Source organism: Manacus candei, unplaced genomic scaffold (assembly GCF_025592945.1).
Source record: "Manacus candei isolate 608988 ecotype Guabito, Panama unplaced genomic scaffold, ASM2559294v1 h1tg000023l, whole genome shotgun sequence".
Taxonomy (NCBI): Eukaryota; Metazoa; Chordata; class Aves; order Passeriformes; family Pipridae; genus Manacus; species Manacus candei.
In genome coordinates, this window is record NW_026138071.1 from 9,747,940 (window position 1) to 9,767,381 (window position 19,442).

Sequence of the window (19,442 nt, forward strand, 5' to 3'; positions counted from 1 at the left end):
CTCCTTGCCATGTAGTGCACTACACACTCACACCTAGCACAGGATGCAATTCCACATATTGGAAAATTCTTTAGGGGTAGATGGCATGTATATTCCACAAGCAATAAAATGTTAATAAGGCAATCATAGAAAAACGGATATGTTTTAGTATATTTTGCTTTTAATATCTTCATAACTATGAAAACATAAGCCATGAATTTATACCAGAATAGCAGCAAAATAACAATGCATTTTTCTCAACATGTAGTTAGATAAGACAAATACATCTATATGTTGCATTCAGTCTTGTCTGTGCATAAGGGAAGCATTACATATTCTGAAGGGACATTGAATGAAATAATACCAAATTGCTAAATAATTTTCAAAGAAATAGTTGTTTTGTTCCATCAAAGTGTGAACGGAGATAGCTTGAAGAATATCACAAAGACAGAAACAAGGGCTAATATAAAAGACAATGAAAGTGAACTGAGGAAGAAAATATTTAAAAGGACAGAATGGAGGATTACTATTTGAGTTATTAGTTAGGATTCAAAATCTTTTTTATTATTTCTGTAATAGTTTTCTTATTCTTGAATGATAATCATCTGGGACTGGTTGAGATTATTATTCCCCTTTTTACTTGCTACTTTATCTACACTGAATGTAAATCTCAAGACAAAAATGCCACAGTATCCACAGGGTTAAAATAAATGATTTATATTCCCCTTTTTTCTTCCCATGGATTATGTCTTCCCTGGGGTGAATTTCTCACAAAGATTCTAATTTGGGGCTACAGAAGTTTTGTCCCAAGCATGCACAATCTTTTATATACTAAACCCATATTGTATCAGATTGAATGAAATCAATTAAATGTGTAAATTCCTTAAATAATAGCAAATGGAGCAAATTGAATTTCAAAGGGGAAAAAATGGTGAACCTGAAAAGCAGTGGTACGAAGGTCATCAGCAGAATTAGCAAAAAAGTCTGGCAAAGTTACAGTTAGGCAGTCAGTAATACTCTATTGATCAGACTTTCTCAATCAATGATGCTGTGCCTAGATTATTGATGCAAAGGTATTAAACAAAATTTTATTTCAGCTAACTTGTTGGCTCAGATGTCAACTGAAAGTCATTTCCCAAGTCAATCAAAGGTATGATAAATCTGAGCACAGTTATTTCTTCAACACCTTTGTGTATCTGCTACTTTCCAGCTATATAATGAGCTTTGAAATAGCAACATTTAAAAGAATATCTTAACTAGGAAGAGCAAAGATACAGCATTTACATAAAAACACAGAGAACCAAAGCACAGACTAAGTAGGGAATAGGAAGAAAGAAATACTTCATATGACAAGAGAAATTGGCAGGTTACATCAGATAACACCAAAATCCAAATCCATATCTACATCTGGCTTACGAAAAAAAATTATTTCCTCCTTATGTTAACTTGTTCATGTCAGAGAGTCCTCCACTCACACGACAGCCTCTGCTAAAGGAAGACCAAGAGCAAAGCAGGTAGTTACTGCAGAAAGGGAAAGCCCTTGAGGAACAGTGCCCATCCATCCTGCAATTGGTTTTGTTGTTGCTGCTAGTCTTACCCAAAGGTTGAATTTCAGTAAATACAGTATACAGTCTGGAAGGGGAAGAAATATAGAGTCAAGGACAGTGCGCACATGAGTTCATTTTAATGCATACATTCAGAAGCAAAAAGCATTCTCACAAGGTATTTTTATCACAACGGTCCTGAAATTTAGTGACAATGCATGTGAGATTTCGATTTCGCAGAAGTTCCTTGTTTTAGGATCTTGTGCTCAACATGATTCTAAAAAGGAGCCACTCAAACAAAAATTAATAAATATGTATCACTGGGAGATCCAGAGAGAGTGGTGCACTTGCAACAACAGTTGCACCATTCAACTTATCTTTCAGTCACAATCTACAAAACCATTAGCTATAGTAAAATAAAAAGAGCTAAAAAGAGTACTAAGAAAGTGTGTGTGTATTTTTGCAGGGTTTGTTAGCTTATGAAAGATGTAATTGACTTCAATGACCTTAAACTAAATTCAATGTAATATAAGGATCAAAAGAACTCTTCTATCAAAGAGAATACAACAAAGTTTTATTTTATACTCTTTTTTCTTTCATTATCAAAGTGAACAGATTTAGAGTATATAAATTATATTGGACAGAATTCAGAAATGTTGAATTCCAAAGAAAAATGTACATCCTTAAAAATAAAATTTGCTTATAAAGAACTGAAAAAAAAAAGAAAAAAAAAAGAAAAAAGAAAAATATAAGAAAAAGACACTTGAGAAACCACTTGATAATATTTTCTGTCAACTGAAGCATGATCCATTTCTGTGAGTTCTCTGAGAATTCTATCTTGCGTGGCGAAACCCTAAAGAGCTTTTTAGAATAAAAAATATATTTGCATGCATTCAAACTAATTCATGAGAACCTACTTTGATCCTGCTTTATTTGCGATATTATAGTTCCTTTCTCTCCCATAAACTTACCAGGATCTAGGAAAAAAAAATTAGCTACAACCATTAAAAATTTACAATCAAAAATGTGCCATAAATTAATTTAGATTTCATTGAATTATTTAGGGCTGAAATCTTCTCTTTTTAATTAATTGCTTCTGTGTTGTCAAGTAATTTAAAGATAGACAAAGAAAAAACTGAAAACTCTTCAGTTTTGAAGTCCTTGAACAGGGCTACTGTGTCAAGAAAAAATCAAAACTAATGTCAAGTCCATAACCATAAGTCCAGCACAGACTTGAAGTAGAATATTCATGTATAAAGATATCTGCATACGGTGTGTCTGATTCAGAGAGTTAAGCAGACTTTTTGCTCTCTGAGTATTTGATCACACTAATCTTGGTTATGTATCCATCCACCGACTCCTACTTCATTACACGCAGTTGTCAATCTTAAGCACCTTGCCTAAATTTCCAAGAGCTTCTGTGATCTATCCAAATTACTTTTTTTTTTTTCTGTATAAATACAGGCTTCCTCTGATCAGTCCATGATATGTCTACCTTCTCAGAGATTCGTTTTGATTCTCAATCCCATGTCTCCCTTTAATGGGCCTTCACCAGCAAGGATTCCTAGAAACACTTCCAACCAGCTCAGCGGCTGGGGGTGGTGATCATACCACTAACAGCTTACCACTTTTCACTCAATGTGTTTGTTTTGCCTCTTGACTTGAGCACATGCATGATTCATCTTTTGATCATTTTTTTGCACCTTTAAGTCTTGTTTGTACAGCACCTGCCATAGTGAATAATAGGCTTGTGATCAAGCTATCAGGGATAATGATAATAAAAATAATAAGTGTATGCAGACTGTTCTGCATAGAACTTCTTGTTTGGCCTTCATGTGAGGGTAGCCAAGTAGATTCAGTGTTAATAAATTGATCCCACTTTTGATGATACCTGGGTAGTTACTATTCCCTGACTTTGGATCCAACGATAACCCAATTGGATAGTCAGAAGCAGTGAAATATCCAGTAAAGACCTCATCAAGATTGAAAATTGCAATCCTAAAGGTCTAATTATTACTTTTATCATTTCCAATTGCCTCCCAGACAGTACGACCACTTTATTTTTCAAAATGCAGTTCTTATTCCCTGTGGTTCTTATTCTCTACCCTCTGCTGTGCTCCTACTGCTACAAGACTTTAGGAATCATCATGGCAATCGAATATCCGAACTTTTTTTCCTCACCTTTTAAAATTATGAATCTGTTCCTGCTGTCATCCTATTTGCTTCTTCTTCTACTACTGTGACAAATGTTTATTTATTTATTAGAAATGCTGTTTCACTCTCTCTGTTTTGGATTACTGGGTCTTTTGCTTAATCCCACCACTACATTTTCAGTAAATGTTCTTCCTCCACTGTTTTGTTGGGTCACTGAAAGTTACATTGCCTAAATATGAAGAATCAAAGAATCCTCACCCAAGGACTTTTTTTGTGTCTTAGCCTTCATAAGTCTGACAAATGTCTCACAGGAGAAAAAGGGCCTTGTGTTTCTTCTGCTGTGGGTTGTGTTTTTTTTCCTTAAATAAGAGTTTGAAAACTGATTCTGTACTGATCAAAACATATGCAAGTACTCTTTTGTATGCTCAAATAGTATTTAAGCAGTGACAGCTTCTCTGCTACTGCTACTAACAGCCTTTTTCCAGTGGTAATTATGTTGTTGCTGTTTTTTCACTTTTACACAGTTGTAAATTTGAAGTAACTTCAGTGAAGCATAGAATGAGAAGTGGGGAAAAAAATCTATGTAGTGTATCTGTTTGCGATTAACCATCATGTTTCCACATGTTGTGTCCCTGCTTGAAAATTCAAGTGGTCTAGGGAAACCCGATCAGCACCGTAATTATGGCCTGCTTGAATCAAGTCAGTCAAATAATGTCAAAAACAATTATTTTCTTTTACAAAGGGCACAACAAGTTTGTGAATACACAAGAGAAAAATGCAGACCTCAATATGTTAACAGTTTATGAACCAGTCTCAGGGTATTCATTCCTTGATTCTTGTAAATGAGCAATGATGGGACTTGAAAATTTATTGATGCATTTTCATCAGTCACTGTTATCCTTTTTTTTAATGAAGGGCCTACACTATTATGATATGATGCTTTGCTATAGATCACCTTTCTAAATTGGTCCACTAGCTGAAAGTCAAGAATGAGAAGAGTTTGTGTTATGAAAATACTGCAGTTTTCAGAGGCACTGAGTTTGATGGGATTTTAATGTGTTTGGTATTTTTTAAAAATTAGAATATCTATGGAGTTTGAGCTGAAGGTTTCTGTTCACCTGTTTATTTCTATGTCTCTGGGGTAAGGCTGCTCACTCAGATGCCAGATAACTAACTGGATATTTTGTGCCAAGTGCATTCTGTTTCCTTGCCATTTGGAGTAAGATTTTCTGAAGAAGTTAAGAGTTTTTAACCTGAGCAAGACTTGCAGAATTAAACCCACAATAAATCAGGGTGATAAATATTCATCTAATAAACATGACATAGTTCTACCAAAGTCTTCAGAGAGTAAGTGTTTATGTAGTTCACAAAACTAAACACAGAATAATTTGTCAATACAGTATTTCCAACAAACACACATTTACACACTTTTCCTGTCAAAAATTCTTAGATATTCTTAAGAAAATTTTTATGAAAACTCGTGGTTTTAAAATTCCTTTTTTGCGAAATCATCAGCAGTCTTGAAAAAGATGCTAAAGTGAAACTCCTGAATCTGACATTCACTGCAGGAGCTTCCAGAAAAAATAGAGCTGACAGATGCTGAAGGCAGAGCTATACAGTGTGTTAATAGTCAACCTGATTATTCTTATATTCAGATTATAATTTATCAAACTAATTGTCATAAAAAATGCCATTGAGATCATGATTAACATGAAGAAAAATCAAACCAGTTATTTCTGTTGCACATTAGATTTTTTCATATATAAGAAATTTTTTTGAGAAAAAAAATGTACTGTTAAACATTACCGTAGTTTTCAATATTTACAATAGTGAGGGAAGTAATCTACTGCTATTTGATTACTTGAACTTCTTCATTGAAGAGAAGGATAAGGAATACCAACTTAAGTGACCAAAATAATGTTTTATTTTCACCATTAAGACCCATCACAGACCTACATTACCTCTGTTCTGTCTCTTAATACATCATCTTTGCCACCTTCTTTTAAGAATCATAATGATTGTTTAGTTTTCCCCAAACTATCTTTGTTCCTGCTTCTATGATACCTCACTTAGTTGAAACACTTTAATCTAAAACCAGTAAAAGTTCTGAATCTTGATATTGCTCAAGAAGTGCAATGCTTTCTACAAGATGTTAACTCATTAGGAGACAAGCTGAGAAGAATTAGATGCAGTTTATTTTAAAAATTGAATGCAAGACTTTGTAGTATGAGTGTGAATATATATCTACACTCACTAGGGAGAATATTTCAAAATGTAAAAATATCAATTTCACAATTTAATTTTTCTTATAAATATGTATAAATATGTATGCTTATATACACAGATGTATATTTAAGTGATTTTCTGTTATACTACACTACCACCTTTAGAAATAGCTTGTCATCTTGGTCTGTAAAATCTTTGGAATAGAGAATATCTCCTTTTATGGTTACGCATTTCTCTGGGCAATTAGACCATGACCCTTTACAGAGATCACTGAGCACCACTACTATGAGAAAAAAAATTATTTTTTGTATGCATTTTTGCCTTAAATCACTGATCTGTTTCCAGGAATTTATATGTATTTATTACTTTCTTTCTACACATAAAATTGGATATAAATATTTTAAAAGGTTTATGTACCACACATTTGTACATATGAGTTTACAAACACAGAAACATTTCTGTCTCTGGTACAACTACCTACATACATGTTAAGCATTAATGTACTTGTAATGTACAATCAGATATTCAAACTTCCTTACCATTAAAACTGTCACTTTTAGAACCAACATTTGTTTATCTTGAGAAACTTGGCAAAAGGAAAAATCAATGTACAAAATTTTGTGGATTCTAGAGATAAAGACACCGTAGCCTGATATGGTGACCATAAGGATCTCATTAAAGCCATTGTCTGCCAAGCTTCTGCAGTCATGCTCTATCCATTTAAACTTTATGTAAGATAAGTGTCTTATTCCATTACAGAAAATGCTGCTCTGAAAGTTTGGCGACAATACTTAAGACCACAATAACATTATATGGCACATTACTAGTGGAATGTAAATAGTTACTAATAGAATCTATTATTAAATACTCACTTAACTATTTAATTACTTGATTCACATTTTGACATATTTCTTAGCCTGTAACTTCTGTGCAGAAATAATTATGCATTTGTAATCCTGCAGAAATCTTACAACAAAGTCATTGATAGAAGTATCTGTGACTGTCTCTTAGCCTGTATTCAGACTGCCATTTTCTAAGGAGAAATTTAGGACAATTTCATTATTTCTCTTAAGTTTAATTACTAATGATGAATGGTTCAAGTAATCATAACTGTTAACTGACAATGATGTATGTCTCTGTCATTTCAAAAAGCTTTTGTATTATTGACCAGGAGATCACATTGATTCTTAGATATAAGGTCAGTTTATCTGCATCCTATAAAGCACCGCAAAATGTGATATGAAAAATAATATTTGTTTAATGAGCAGTAACATATAAAACATGAAAACATTCTGCCTGTTCATTTCAGAGTATCTGTATAACATAATGAATATGGGTTGCCCATCTATAGGCCTAGACTAATGTTTCCTATTGTCACACTAGCAAAGAAGATCAAGGCTTCTGAGAAAGATTGATGAGACTAAGTGTATTCTTTGTGTATGATTTGCAGGAACAGAAGTGAAATGTCCATATTTAAGATATGAACTGGGGGTATTTTAAGAGTCATAGAGTATCTCCACTGCAAATTTTTACAGAATTAATTTTAAGTCAATCAAGGAAAAAAGAATTTGCTCTAGGTCATTGATATGTACAGTGACCTACTGCACGAAACTACTCAGAATTCATGAGAAAGGAAGGGAGGGAGGAAGGGAGGGAGAAAGGAAGGAAGGAAGGAAGGAAGGAAGGAAGGAAGGAAGGAAGGAAGGAAGAAAAAGAATGAAAGAAAGAAAGAAAGAAAAAGAAAGAAAGAAAAAAAAAGAAAGAAAGAAAAAGAAAGAAAGGATAAGAAAGAGCCTTCTAAAATGTGCAGTAAGATTCTGACAGTGCTTTAATTTTTGTTAGAAGCTTTATGGTTTGAGTGCACTCTGACATTAAAAATGCATAACAATAAAACATAAAACCATTTCCTTATTGCTGGCATTTATGCAAAACCACTTACAACCATTCAAAATATTAATATGCTTTCCTACTTAGCAATTAATGCTGCACTATGGATTCAGTACTCCATGCAGTAGAAAATAGCATTGCCACAGTGCACAGTGACCCACTGTACTTAATTACACAACAAAGTTCTCGACTTTAAGTCACAGAAATGAAAAGTCAGGGTTAGGTTTCACAGTAAAATCAAGTCAAAATCCATAAACAATTTCAACGTATGTACCGTGTACACCAGAGAGCAATTTGGAGATCCAGAGACACGTTTCTTGAAATAATGTCATGCCGATTTTACTACTCAATTTTACTAAGTAGATTATTAGTGGCAAAAATGTTATGCAAGTTTGTAAAAAACAGACACAATAAGCATGTGCTCTCAGTTGTCTGCAAAGAGAAATATGTATACACTGCTTTCATTTCCCTATGTGCTACTTAACTGACCTTTAGGCCTCAGTCCCTCATTCGACTTGCACAGAGATAGTTTCTTAGTGAGCAATTATGCTGTCAAAGAATAAGCAAATAAATAGAGTGTCTTCCTCTTTAAGGTTTTTCACAAAATAGAATCCAAAATTAGTCTTGGTTTTACTGCCATGCATGCCCAAGAGAATAGTTATGTGTAGTGTACAGGCCCAGATTCCTCTGAATTAAAATTTAACTGTATTTTTTTCCAGCAGAAACCCAAAGCTTCAGTATCCTAGTAGAGTAATGGAACTAAGACATCATTTGTTTTGTTGCAGAACACCAGAGTTGGTTCTAAGTGTTGGAGTTTTACTAATTGTTTTTTGAGCAAATTTCAGCTCTTTGAGTGGTGGGAAACTAGAGAAATCTTTGTCTTTATTTTAACAATGTTTTGAGTTATGACTTGCACCAAATTCTGCCTCCAGTTCCATGCATACAGATATACCTGGATTGAAGGCTGGAATTTGGACCATAAATGTTATGACAGTTTTTCAAACACATTCTTTGCAGTTTCACAAGATTCAACCAAAAGTTTAGTCATTCTACCTGACCTCCTGTTTTATTCTGTGTCCTGAACTCCAATCCATGATTTACAAGATGTATCATCCTGTATCACACTGGAAAATTTTTAATTGACAAGTGTTTGGCTTTGTTCAAAGACACCTGGAAAATGAAGCTTCTCTAAACCTGTGCACTTTCATTGCTTGAACCCCACAATTACAAGGTAAAATCTTGCCTTTCAGCAAGAATTTCAGTAAGCCATTCAGCAAGCACTTCAGCTGATTCAGTTCAAACTGAATAATGTAATTCGGGCTCCATGGATAACAAATGAGTGATATGAAATAGGACAAGAACAAAAGATCCAGACTCATTCTATCAACATGACAAACAAGCAGATTAAACCAGTTTTCTTAAACAGTTTGGATTATATTCTTTGTCATTTGATGAGGACAGTCATGCTGAAGAGCATCCATTTCTAAAACAGCACACTGAATTAATCCCTTTTAACATCTCGAGGAGATTAACCAGAAATATTTCCAAGTTTTACTATCCATCAGACTTCCTCTTCTTAAATTGTCATAAAAATTAGTCTTGTCATTGGACACTCAGTTGTACTGAACAAATGTACTGTGTCTGCTCATGGATTGGTCAAACATTCACTCAATATTTGAACTCAATAAGCACAGTCTGAAGCTCCAGATCCAGAATTCAGCCTCTAGAGTCTGGAAGACTTCATGCTTAGACCCAAGGGTATGTTTTGTTTTTAACTGTCCATAAATATTTCCATTATGTTTGTTAGAATTTTGTATGATTTTTTTCACTATTCCACTGATACATACATGGTCTGCATTCAATGTTACAAAGTGCTATTCTCCTGTATTGTAGTATTTTATTCCCTAAGAACAGCTATGTCTGCACTCATTTTCTGAATGGATTAGCAGTTTGCTCTTGTTATTTTTCTACCTGATGTATCTGTAATGTTTATATTTCATAAAATATTAAAAAATAAATAAATTACTTACCAAAAACTACTAGTCCCTTCATGTGGTATAAAACTACTACTGATAGTAAATTACTACGACTGTTACTGTTTTATGTTTACTGACTCCTGAAGTAGCTGCTGATTCTAGCACTGTCCATCCCTGCAGTGGTGCTACAGGTGCTTCAGCAGTGACCAAATGATTCTCATGTCTTTCTTTAAATAACCTTGCCTGCAGAGATCCTGGAATTACTGTTTGAAGACCCCAAAGCAAACAATTATTCTCGAGAGACAGTTCTGATATAGGATATGTTGTTTCAACAGAACCTCTGACAAATGGTTGATGTGAAATAAAGTACATCGAGGGGTGGGGGAGAATTTTTCAACATGGCCATTTACCATACTGTAGAAATTAAGGACTCTGAAACATAATTTTTTAATGTTTCTGCCTGTAACAAAAAAATATTGATTATGAGAATGATAACAGTAATAATATGAAAAATCTTATTGTAATATCTGCTACTAATAAAGTCCTACCCTGCTTTTCAAAGCACATGCACACCTGAAAATGAGATTAGAAGTGTAACAGTTTTGTGGTGTCTGAGCACCTCAAAAGCATCACCTGGAGAACGAACTACAAGTTACCTAAAGCATACTGGCCTCAAGCATGTACCTGAATTAATGCCAGACTCAAGGTTTCAGTCTTGCTACTTTCCATCTGCCTTGCCTTTGCTTCTGAGGAGGCCATCTCTAGGGAGGAAGGAGGAAGAATATAGGACAAGTGCAAGTTTATTTGTGTTACTGTTACTTGGTTGAAAAAGTTCTGGTGATGTTCAAACTCTTTGAAAATTTAAAATTAAAGTCTCAAAGCACCAATTACGAACTTCAGATCTACAGTCTGCAGTTTTACTCCTCTGCAGATCTGTAAATCCCATTTATTTCTATAACTGTAAAATAAAAACTAAATAGAAAATGCAGAACACATGAAAGATCAGCAAGATAACAAAAATGTACTTAATAAAGAACTTAAACATCTAATATCTGAGTGTGTAGATGCCCAGTCCCAGGTTAAAGCACACAAAGGTCTACTTCGAAAAAAAAACAAAACAAAAAACAACAAAGTAGAGTTGAGTACATATACATGGAGAAAAACAAAAGTGAAAGGAAAAAAGTCATGTTAGCATTAAGAAGCAATTAGGGCAGATACATGAAGACTAAATATTGCTGTTTATTCTGGTGCAATCAATAGTAGTAGCAACACAAAGAAACAGAAGCAGGATTATGTATTCTATTCTGAACAAGACAACACAAGAGTACAGGACTGCGAAAAAACTGAATCCCCACCACTAACTCAACAAGGTATTATTCAACTTGCCAGAACAATATATTCCAAACAAAATAAACTTACATGACATTGAAATTAAAATGATAGCTGAGATTTTATCCCATTGAAAATAAGAAACATTTGAGAACAGTTGTGAAACATTGTTTCATTCATTCTCTCAAACAAATGTTGCATTAATTTTGTAGAAGGAGGTGTTGCATTTACAACTGGAAGAGCAATACACAACACGTCTGTCACTTTTTAGGATACGATCTTTGGCTAAAACAGGACATTTCCCACTTCCTCGAAGCTACAATCTGTGGCACATATGGGATAGAATCCTTCTACTAGAGACCTAAGAAAGAATTTTGCAGTTTAAACTTTATATAACTTTTGTTCTCTTGAATGATTTAGTCTGGTCTAAAACAGCATTGAAAGTTTTTTCCGATCTTTGTCATCTCATAGCTTCATGAAACTTTCCCTGCATAATTTTTGGTATGCTGTGCTAGGAACTATTGCTCCACCACCTAAATTTGGAACAGATATTCTATTGTTGCTCATTCTTTCTATAGCACCTTTCTTGGAAAGGAAACGTCACAGGAGTGGGATTGCAATTTGCTCACAGTTCCGAATAGTCCTTTCACAGTTTATGGAAAAAGTTATACAGCAAAGAAATTGGGATGCATGTATCAGTCTGTTCTTCCAACAAAACCCTTTCCCAGTATTTACTGAACAGAAGGCAATTTTCATACAGCATTAATGTAATGCCAAGAAATCTTTTTCCATAGATAAATATTTGATTGCTTTCCAATGGCAGGGTAATAAGATGTTTCTATTCCTCTTCAATATCTGAGAGGAATACTACAACCTACCGTTTCCTGCAAACCTCATCCATAATCTTCTAAGATACCATTGAATAACCAGGGTATGGATGCCTCATAGAACATCACTGTTATGAAACCCCTGAGAAATTTAAAGTTTCTCCTTTTCCTACAAGGCTAAACTACACAAGTTCCTTACAGAAGGTTTCTCCTTTCCAAAGGAGTTTGACGTGTGACTTAGACTCAAGATGAAAAACCTGACAGAACGTTGCATGAACTGTATTTTCAGTATTAAAAAAAAAAAAAAAAAGGAAGAAAACCCCCACAAAAATCCCAACACACTAAACAAACAACAAAAAAGACAAACAAACAAACAATGTCCAGGAGTCAATAGAAGGAACAACAGAAGGTCAGGCTGTAAGTACGCTGACAAGTCTAGATCAGGAAATACTACAGGGGAGGGGAATGGGAGTATTTCAACTTAATGTGCCAATCTTTAGTTGTGCAATTCCCATGGGGGTGTATTCTGCCACCATTACTCATGTCAAGTAATATATTATGCTATGAGGTATTCCTACTGACTTCAATTTCAGTTGATTTCATCCTACCTGGTCATAGATAGAAAATTCTTCAGCATCAGAAATTGTAACTGATAGAGGTCCTTGGCTCAGCTTGAGATATCTGTAGTTCCTCAACCCATGGTACATACCAATCGTATCATAGTTGTACTTTTAATACACTGAGTTCAGTGCTATTTTTGAAATATATTTCTCAGTCTAAATAAAACTGGATCTCAGAGATTAATAGAACATTAAAGTTTAAACTGTGAAGCGTGTGCTTATACTGGAGATTTCTCATATATACAACCATTAAAAAAAGAAAAAAGAAAAAAGTAACTACATAGAAAAGAGGTCTGAGGTCTCCTTCCAGCAAATCTGAATTTTGTGTTGTCTGAAAAGGACTGAAGGATATTTGACTTATTCCTACATCTGGAGTGTAACACTTGTATACATATTTAAATATGGCTTAATAGTTTTCATGAGAATTTTACTGAAGTGTTCTTGTTGGGGTTTTTTTCACATTTTAAAAGTTGAAATATGTCAACAAGCTTTGGTCATCTACTATTATTCTGTTGCTTTTCCCAGCAGAATTACTATTCATCAACCAGAATTAGCAGTGCCGTATCAGGTTGAACAATGGTCATGTGGGGAAGGAAAACTTGGACCATGAGAAAGAAAGCTGCAGAAGCAATATCCAGACATCAGGAGTTCCACTACAGGGCAACTGAATTAAATTGTAAAGAAAACCAAACCTTTGGAAGAGATATCCTTATGGGAATTGATGTCAAAAAGTCACTGTTCTTGCAGCCATGTAGTCAAATAGGCTTATCACAGCAGGTAAAGCTCTTCCAAAGGCATATGTTATCATAATTCTCCTCTTTTCCCCCTGGAAGATGAGTTATTCTTGATAAAATTGCTTCAGTTTCAAATAAAATAACAAAAAAAATCAGTCTAAGATTGTTTCAGAGTTTATAGAGCACTTTCTTAAATGCACCTCACGTACTAGTAAGGTAGATGTGGAGTTGTTTTACTGCTTCACTTTCATGGTTTTTGAATTAGCATAAACGGTTGGAATTATTCAAAGATGGAAGTTAGCATTAGTTCTGGAGTCTAATTAGGCTTACGTAAGCAGTTATGCTCTTGTTTTAGCATGGGAGAAACAGGATGCTTTGTTGTGTAATTAAGAACAGTAGGCCACTACACAATGTTGGCAAAGCTGTTTTCCATTGTAAGAACTGCATGATGTCCTCTACTGCACAACATTAATTGCTAGATGGAAGAGTCATATTTTGAATAGTGTAAGTGGTTTTGCATCAATGCTAGCAATCAGGCAATTATTTTACGCCTTATCACTATATATTTTTTAATAATCCTGGGACTTCTGTCTGTCAGTAAAGTATAATCTGTAATATTATCCTCTAATATTACCAAGAGCTGAAAAAATATCTAGACCCTTCTATATGCCTTTTTTGTGTGTTTTCATCTTCCCAGTAAAGAGAGACTCTAAACTGAATTGTCTTTACTTATTCATTACCATTTTAGTTTTGCAATATTGCCAGTCCTGATACTAAAAAGCTAGAAGATTTGCACAAAATAGTATTTTTTTCTCTTTTTCTGAATTTTTGATTATTCTTGAATGGTTTTTTTGAGCTGTTCTCCACAGCTATGAAAGCTAGTAACATGCACATTTTTAAATGAAAGGTGAGACTCTCTTTTATCACTTGTGTCCAGCAGCTGGTGCTTCAAGTACAGTGTTAAATACTGCAAGACTTACGATAACGCAGCAAGAACTGGGTTTGTTTGGAAATATGGGTTACTGGTAGAGAATAATGTTCAGCATTGGCTTAAAAGACAGGTTCAATGTGGGATGGGATTTGGTTTCTGTGAGTGTTTTCTAAAGCCACTCTAAGGAGCTTGACAACGTCTGTTTCCAAACCATTTTCTGTTTTTGTTTTTAAAGCAAAAAGGCGCTACACAGAAAGAAAAAACTAACTTTCCTAAAAATGCTGTCAAAGGCATAAAATCAACCTCCTAGTAAAGTAAAAAGAAGAATATTTCATTTCTATGTATTGCTTTGTCATTAGGCATTCATTAGTTATTTGCAACAGCAGAATGTAAAAGTGTTTGGAAAAAAACTTTCATTTTTTTAAGCCTGGGTAGTAGGTTGGGTTTGCATCTCTATGGGCATTACAAATTGTGAATTATGTGGGGACAGGGCAGAGTCAGTCTGCCAGTTCTAAAAGGTAACACTTTGTTCTTATCAGAAGGCCAAAACAGAGCATGAAAGTAGTTTCAATTACAGTACACTGAAAGATATATTTCCCAGCAAAATAATCTCAGGCATAAGAGGAGGAAAAAAACCCCTTCTTTGGGCCATGTTCTAACCCTCCTTACATTGTGTTTACTGGTGAGTGTCTGGGGATTGTCTAGGAATTTGTACTAAAATTAAACTTGCTTGCTAATTTCTGCTGTTCTGTTTGCCTGTGCTCGTGGGGAATGCCATTTCAGCTGGATGAGGATGGGAAAAAGGAATGGTTAATCTTGCCTCCAATTGTGCTACTTAAAAGGTCAAATTTGTCAGTGAAGTTTAACACTGACATTGGTTTTTAAGCTATATCCATCCCTGTTCCCACCAATTCCTTCTTTCCTTTGACCTCAGCTCAAATTTTTTTTACAAAGATATTTTATTGAGTGTCAAAGATAAACTTAAGTGGGTAACACCTGACTACTAGACGATGATTCTAGGTATGCTGTTCACTCTTGGACTTCAATATTTTTATATTTTTTTTGTCTGTATGTCTCCATACAGTAAAATACACTTATATATAACGTTGAGGATATGTATAGTCTCAGAGAAATAAAGAAGAATAACTTGCCTGCTTAAAGTTAGATGTGCTTTTGACCATTTTTCTGAACCATACTCTAAAGTGAATTTCAAAAAAAGCAAAATTAGATCCAATGTTCCTCATTTTATGCCTTCAATTTTGTGCCTATGGTCATCCATTGAGGGGAAATTGTAGGGACATTTAAAAGCAGTTTAAAGTTCTAGGTGGCTGACTCAATAAGCACAATTTAGTTTGTTATTTTATTTTTTTACTGTCAGGATTCAGACATGGACATCCACTAGAATCCTTTCTTAAAATTTGGTTTGGTCTTTAGTTAGAAGAAAACAATTGCATCTTAATCATCTTGGAAAATCTCAACTGACTACTTCTCCAAAATGAGCGATTTTTCCCAGTACCAAGCAGTATATGTCACATATGACTATCAGAAATGCTAAATGGACCTTAAAATAAATATTATCCAGAATTTGGAGAATATCACTCACAGGAGTGATTTGTGCTGCACTGGTCTGTGAAATCTACAGACACTGTCACCTCCCAGTCCAAGATAGCTTTGAAGATTGCTAGTTCAAAATCCCTCTCTTTCTCTTTTCCTCTTTTAAATTTTTTTGCTTCTCTCTTTTTTTTTTTTTTTTTGCAAACAAAGGTATACTGGCAACTTTTCATGTGTTCATGCAGAAAAATTCACAAATTTTTATTTTCTTTAAAGCTAACTAGTTTGCTGCCCACATTTTTATTAAACATGAACTATTCTATATAATTCTGCCAGGAGCAAAATAACCTATAGTATAACTCCTACATAATGGAATCATTTAAAATCATGACTTATTCCAGGTCTAAGGCAACCATACATTATTTTTAGCTGTTTCTGCTCTCCTTGACACAGGCAAGAGACTCATGTACTTAAGATCTTACACCACAGGATTTCAACTGGAATAGTATACCTATAAGATATCTCTTCCTCTTAAATTTAAAGCTATTTCATTCATGAAGTTGTTTTTTTCCCCAAAGCCAGGTGGATTATACAATTTCAGAAAGGAGACCAAATAGCAAGCCAATATACCATAAATAAAAAAAAAAAAAAGGTAAAATAAAATGGAAAGGATTTTGTCCTAGAACAAATTTTCTGTCAGAATAAATTTACTGTTCTGAATTTCAAAATATTACAGAAGCATAAAGAATCTCAAAATAAAAATACTTAAACTAGATAAATTTGTAGACATACATATATGTTGCAAATTTCAGCAGTGAGACACTTCCATTTCATCTTCAAAGTCTAATGCTAAATGTAGAAGGAAGACATTAATGTCCCATCATTTATAAACGATATCTGCTTCTACATAATGCTTCAAAGCCATTTTTAAGCCATTTAAGCTTTTTCAATTTGCACTAAATATCTACTAAGAGATTATATTTTAGAATTTAGAGCAATATTTAAACTGATATCATATACTTAATTTTAAATAAATTTTAGTATAAAAAATATAGTGTCTCAAGATATACGGCACATGATTTCCCTCTTCTGATCATTCAGAGAGCAAACAGAGGCTTTAAAGTTAAGTTCTTTGTGTTGTTCCTAAGCTATTAACTTTCATGGTACACAGAATATGAATGACCACTGGGGCTACAATGTCAGCCGGGGCATGCTGAAAAATGATTCTTGCTTTTAAATACATAAAAACAATTAATTGAGAATTATTATTACAGAAAAATTATTATTGAGGTTTTTAGAAGAAAAAGGAGCATAAATGTTGTCTTTTCTTGTTTTTGAAGAAATATCATGATTTGGGAAAAAAAAATAAAAATCTGCCAGGTTCACCTACCCTTTCTAAAGTGTGTGGCTGGAAGGAAAAGCAGTTTTTAAAGGTAAGGGTGCTTCTAAAAACTTTTGTATTACAATGCTAATGAAGGATAAATGTGAAATATGAGGGTAGAACTGAATCTTGCTACAGGCAACATCCCAGTCATCTCTCGGTTACCCCTTTCTCATGCATGTTTTCTCACTACATATATTCTCCAGTCTGACAGAACTCACTCTCAGTTAGAAACTGGCTCATAGAAGTTACTCTGCCTTTTTCAAGTAAAATGGAAAGGCAGATCTTTCCAAGCTAGTTGTTAATACACTTCAGTTTTTTAACTGTTTGGGCAGCAACAGTAAGTTAGTATGTTTGCACAGTGCCTCTGGCAACTACTACATTATACTGAATAAAAATGATGGAGAGAGGACTTCTGTTGAAAACCACAGGCCTCACCATGCTGCCTGCTCTGGATTTTTTTCAGTATTTACTATAATAAAACAATGTTGTGGGGGGCACTGTGTCAGAAGTCAAAGAGATAATGATGATATGGCCATCAACAAGGAGTACTTTGCTGAGAGCCAAACCCCTTTCCAAGTTGGTACTAAGTGAATCTCAAGTAGACATTCTCTTACCATTTTTGTGACAGGGAGAACTAGCTGAGAAATTCTTGAATTTATCATTACAATTTTATATTCAATTAATGCCCATTTTACTCTACAAAACAGTTTCCCTGGAAATATGAAGCAGAAATTTTGGCCTGTTTGAAACAAGCTGATGGTGAAAGAAGGAGGAATGATAGAGGCAGAGGCTCTTGTGGAATTTCTCCACTGTTTTACATATTCACAGAGAAAATAGCTAAAGTCAGCTTCAGCACTGTAGCCAACTTTTTGGACAAGTTGGCTAGAAGGACTAAAAACTGTAATACAATTCTGATGGCTTGTCTTGTACATATAGTAAATAGTATGTTATATTTTCATGTAAACCTTTAGAAATAAGTCATAAGAGAGCATACACAGAAACACAGGATGATTTGTCACAGTCACGCTATATGTAGGGACAGACACATGACAATATCTCATAATGAATTTTTGGAATTCTGAAAGAAATATCTGTTCAAGCAGGCCCCAGTTTCCTCAAATGATTACTATTTTAGAATCATAGAATACCTGAAGTTGGAAGAGACCCATAAGGAACATTGACTCCTACTTCCTGCTCCTTGCAAAACTTAAAAACTACCTAAAACTAAACCATATGACTAAGAGTGTTGTCCAGACACTCTTTGAATTCTGACAGGCTTGGTGCCATGAATAGCTTCCATGGAGAACCTGTTCCAGCAACCAACAATCCTCTCAATGAAGAACCTTTTCCTAATGTCCAACCTGAACTTCCCTGATGTAACTTCATTCCATTCATTCCTCATGTCCTATTACTGGTCACCAGAGAGAGGAGATCAGCACCTCCCCCATCTGCTGCCCCCATTGTGGAAGTTGTAGACTGGGGTGAGGTCACCCCTCAGGTTCTCTTTTCCAAGCTCAACAAACAAGTGGCATCAGCTGCTCCTTGTAAGTCTTGCCCTTTAAACCTTTCACCATCTTGGTCACCTTCCTCTGGACACACTCTGATAGTTTGATGTCCTTCTTGTTTTGTGGAGCCCAAAACTCACCACAGTGCTCGAGGTGAGGCCGCACCAGTGCAGAGCAGAGCAGGACAAACACCTCCCTCGACCAGCTGGCGATCCTTTTTCTGATGCACCCCAGAACCAGTTGGACCTTTTGGCTGCCAGAACATATTATTGACTCATATCAACTTGCCATCAACCCAAACCCCAGATCGCCTTCTGTGGGGCTGCTCTCCAGCCCTTCATCCTCCAGTTTATGCATAAACAGGATTTCCCCATTCCAGCTGGAGAATCCAGCTCATGTTAAATTTCATGCAGTTGGTGATTGCTCTGGCCTCTAGTCTATCCAGATCTCTCTGTAAGGCCTCTCTACACTCAAGGAAGACCACAGCTCCTTCCAGTTTAGTATTATAGGCAAACTTACTTAATGTACATTTGATTCCTGAATCCAGAAAATTTATAAAAATATTAAAGAGCACTGACCTAAAATTGAGTCGCGATAGTTTGATTAATATCTTGTTTGATCTTTTACCTGTGATTGTATATATTCACAATTCGACCAAAATCAGAAAATTCAAATGGTGTTTTCCCTTTTTCACAACTGAACAAACCTACAGCTGTTCCTGCAATGAATACTTCTGTATGCTTTGAAAGAAGTGTTCTGCCACCTTTGAGTGAACTTGAGTGACGCTTCAATCAA

The 19,442-nt window shown here is 34.8% G+C and overlaps 2 protein-coding genes across 2 annotated transcripts in view; both read right to left on the bottom strand.

Annotated features, from left to right (window-relative positions):
* The window catches only part of FIGN (fidgetin, microtubule severing factor), a 342,028-nt gene that overhangs the window by 157,673 nt on the left and 164,913 nt on the right, over positions 1-19,442 (bottom strand). Inside the window, exon 2 of the mRNA XM_051787262.1 lies at positions 10,451-10,527. The gene's annotated coding sequence lies outside the window, so the exon portion shown is untranslated. The remainder of the gene's footprint in view (positions 1-10,450; positions 10,528-19,442) is intronic.
* The window catches only part of GRB14 (growth factor receptor bound protein 14), a 298,766-nt gene that overhangs the window by 9,942 nt on the left and 269,382 nt on the right, over positions 1-19,442 (bottom strand). The window lies entirely within an intron of this gene.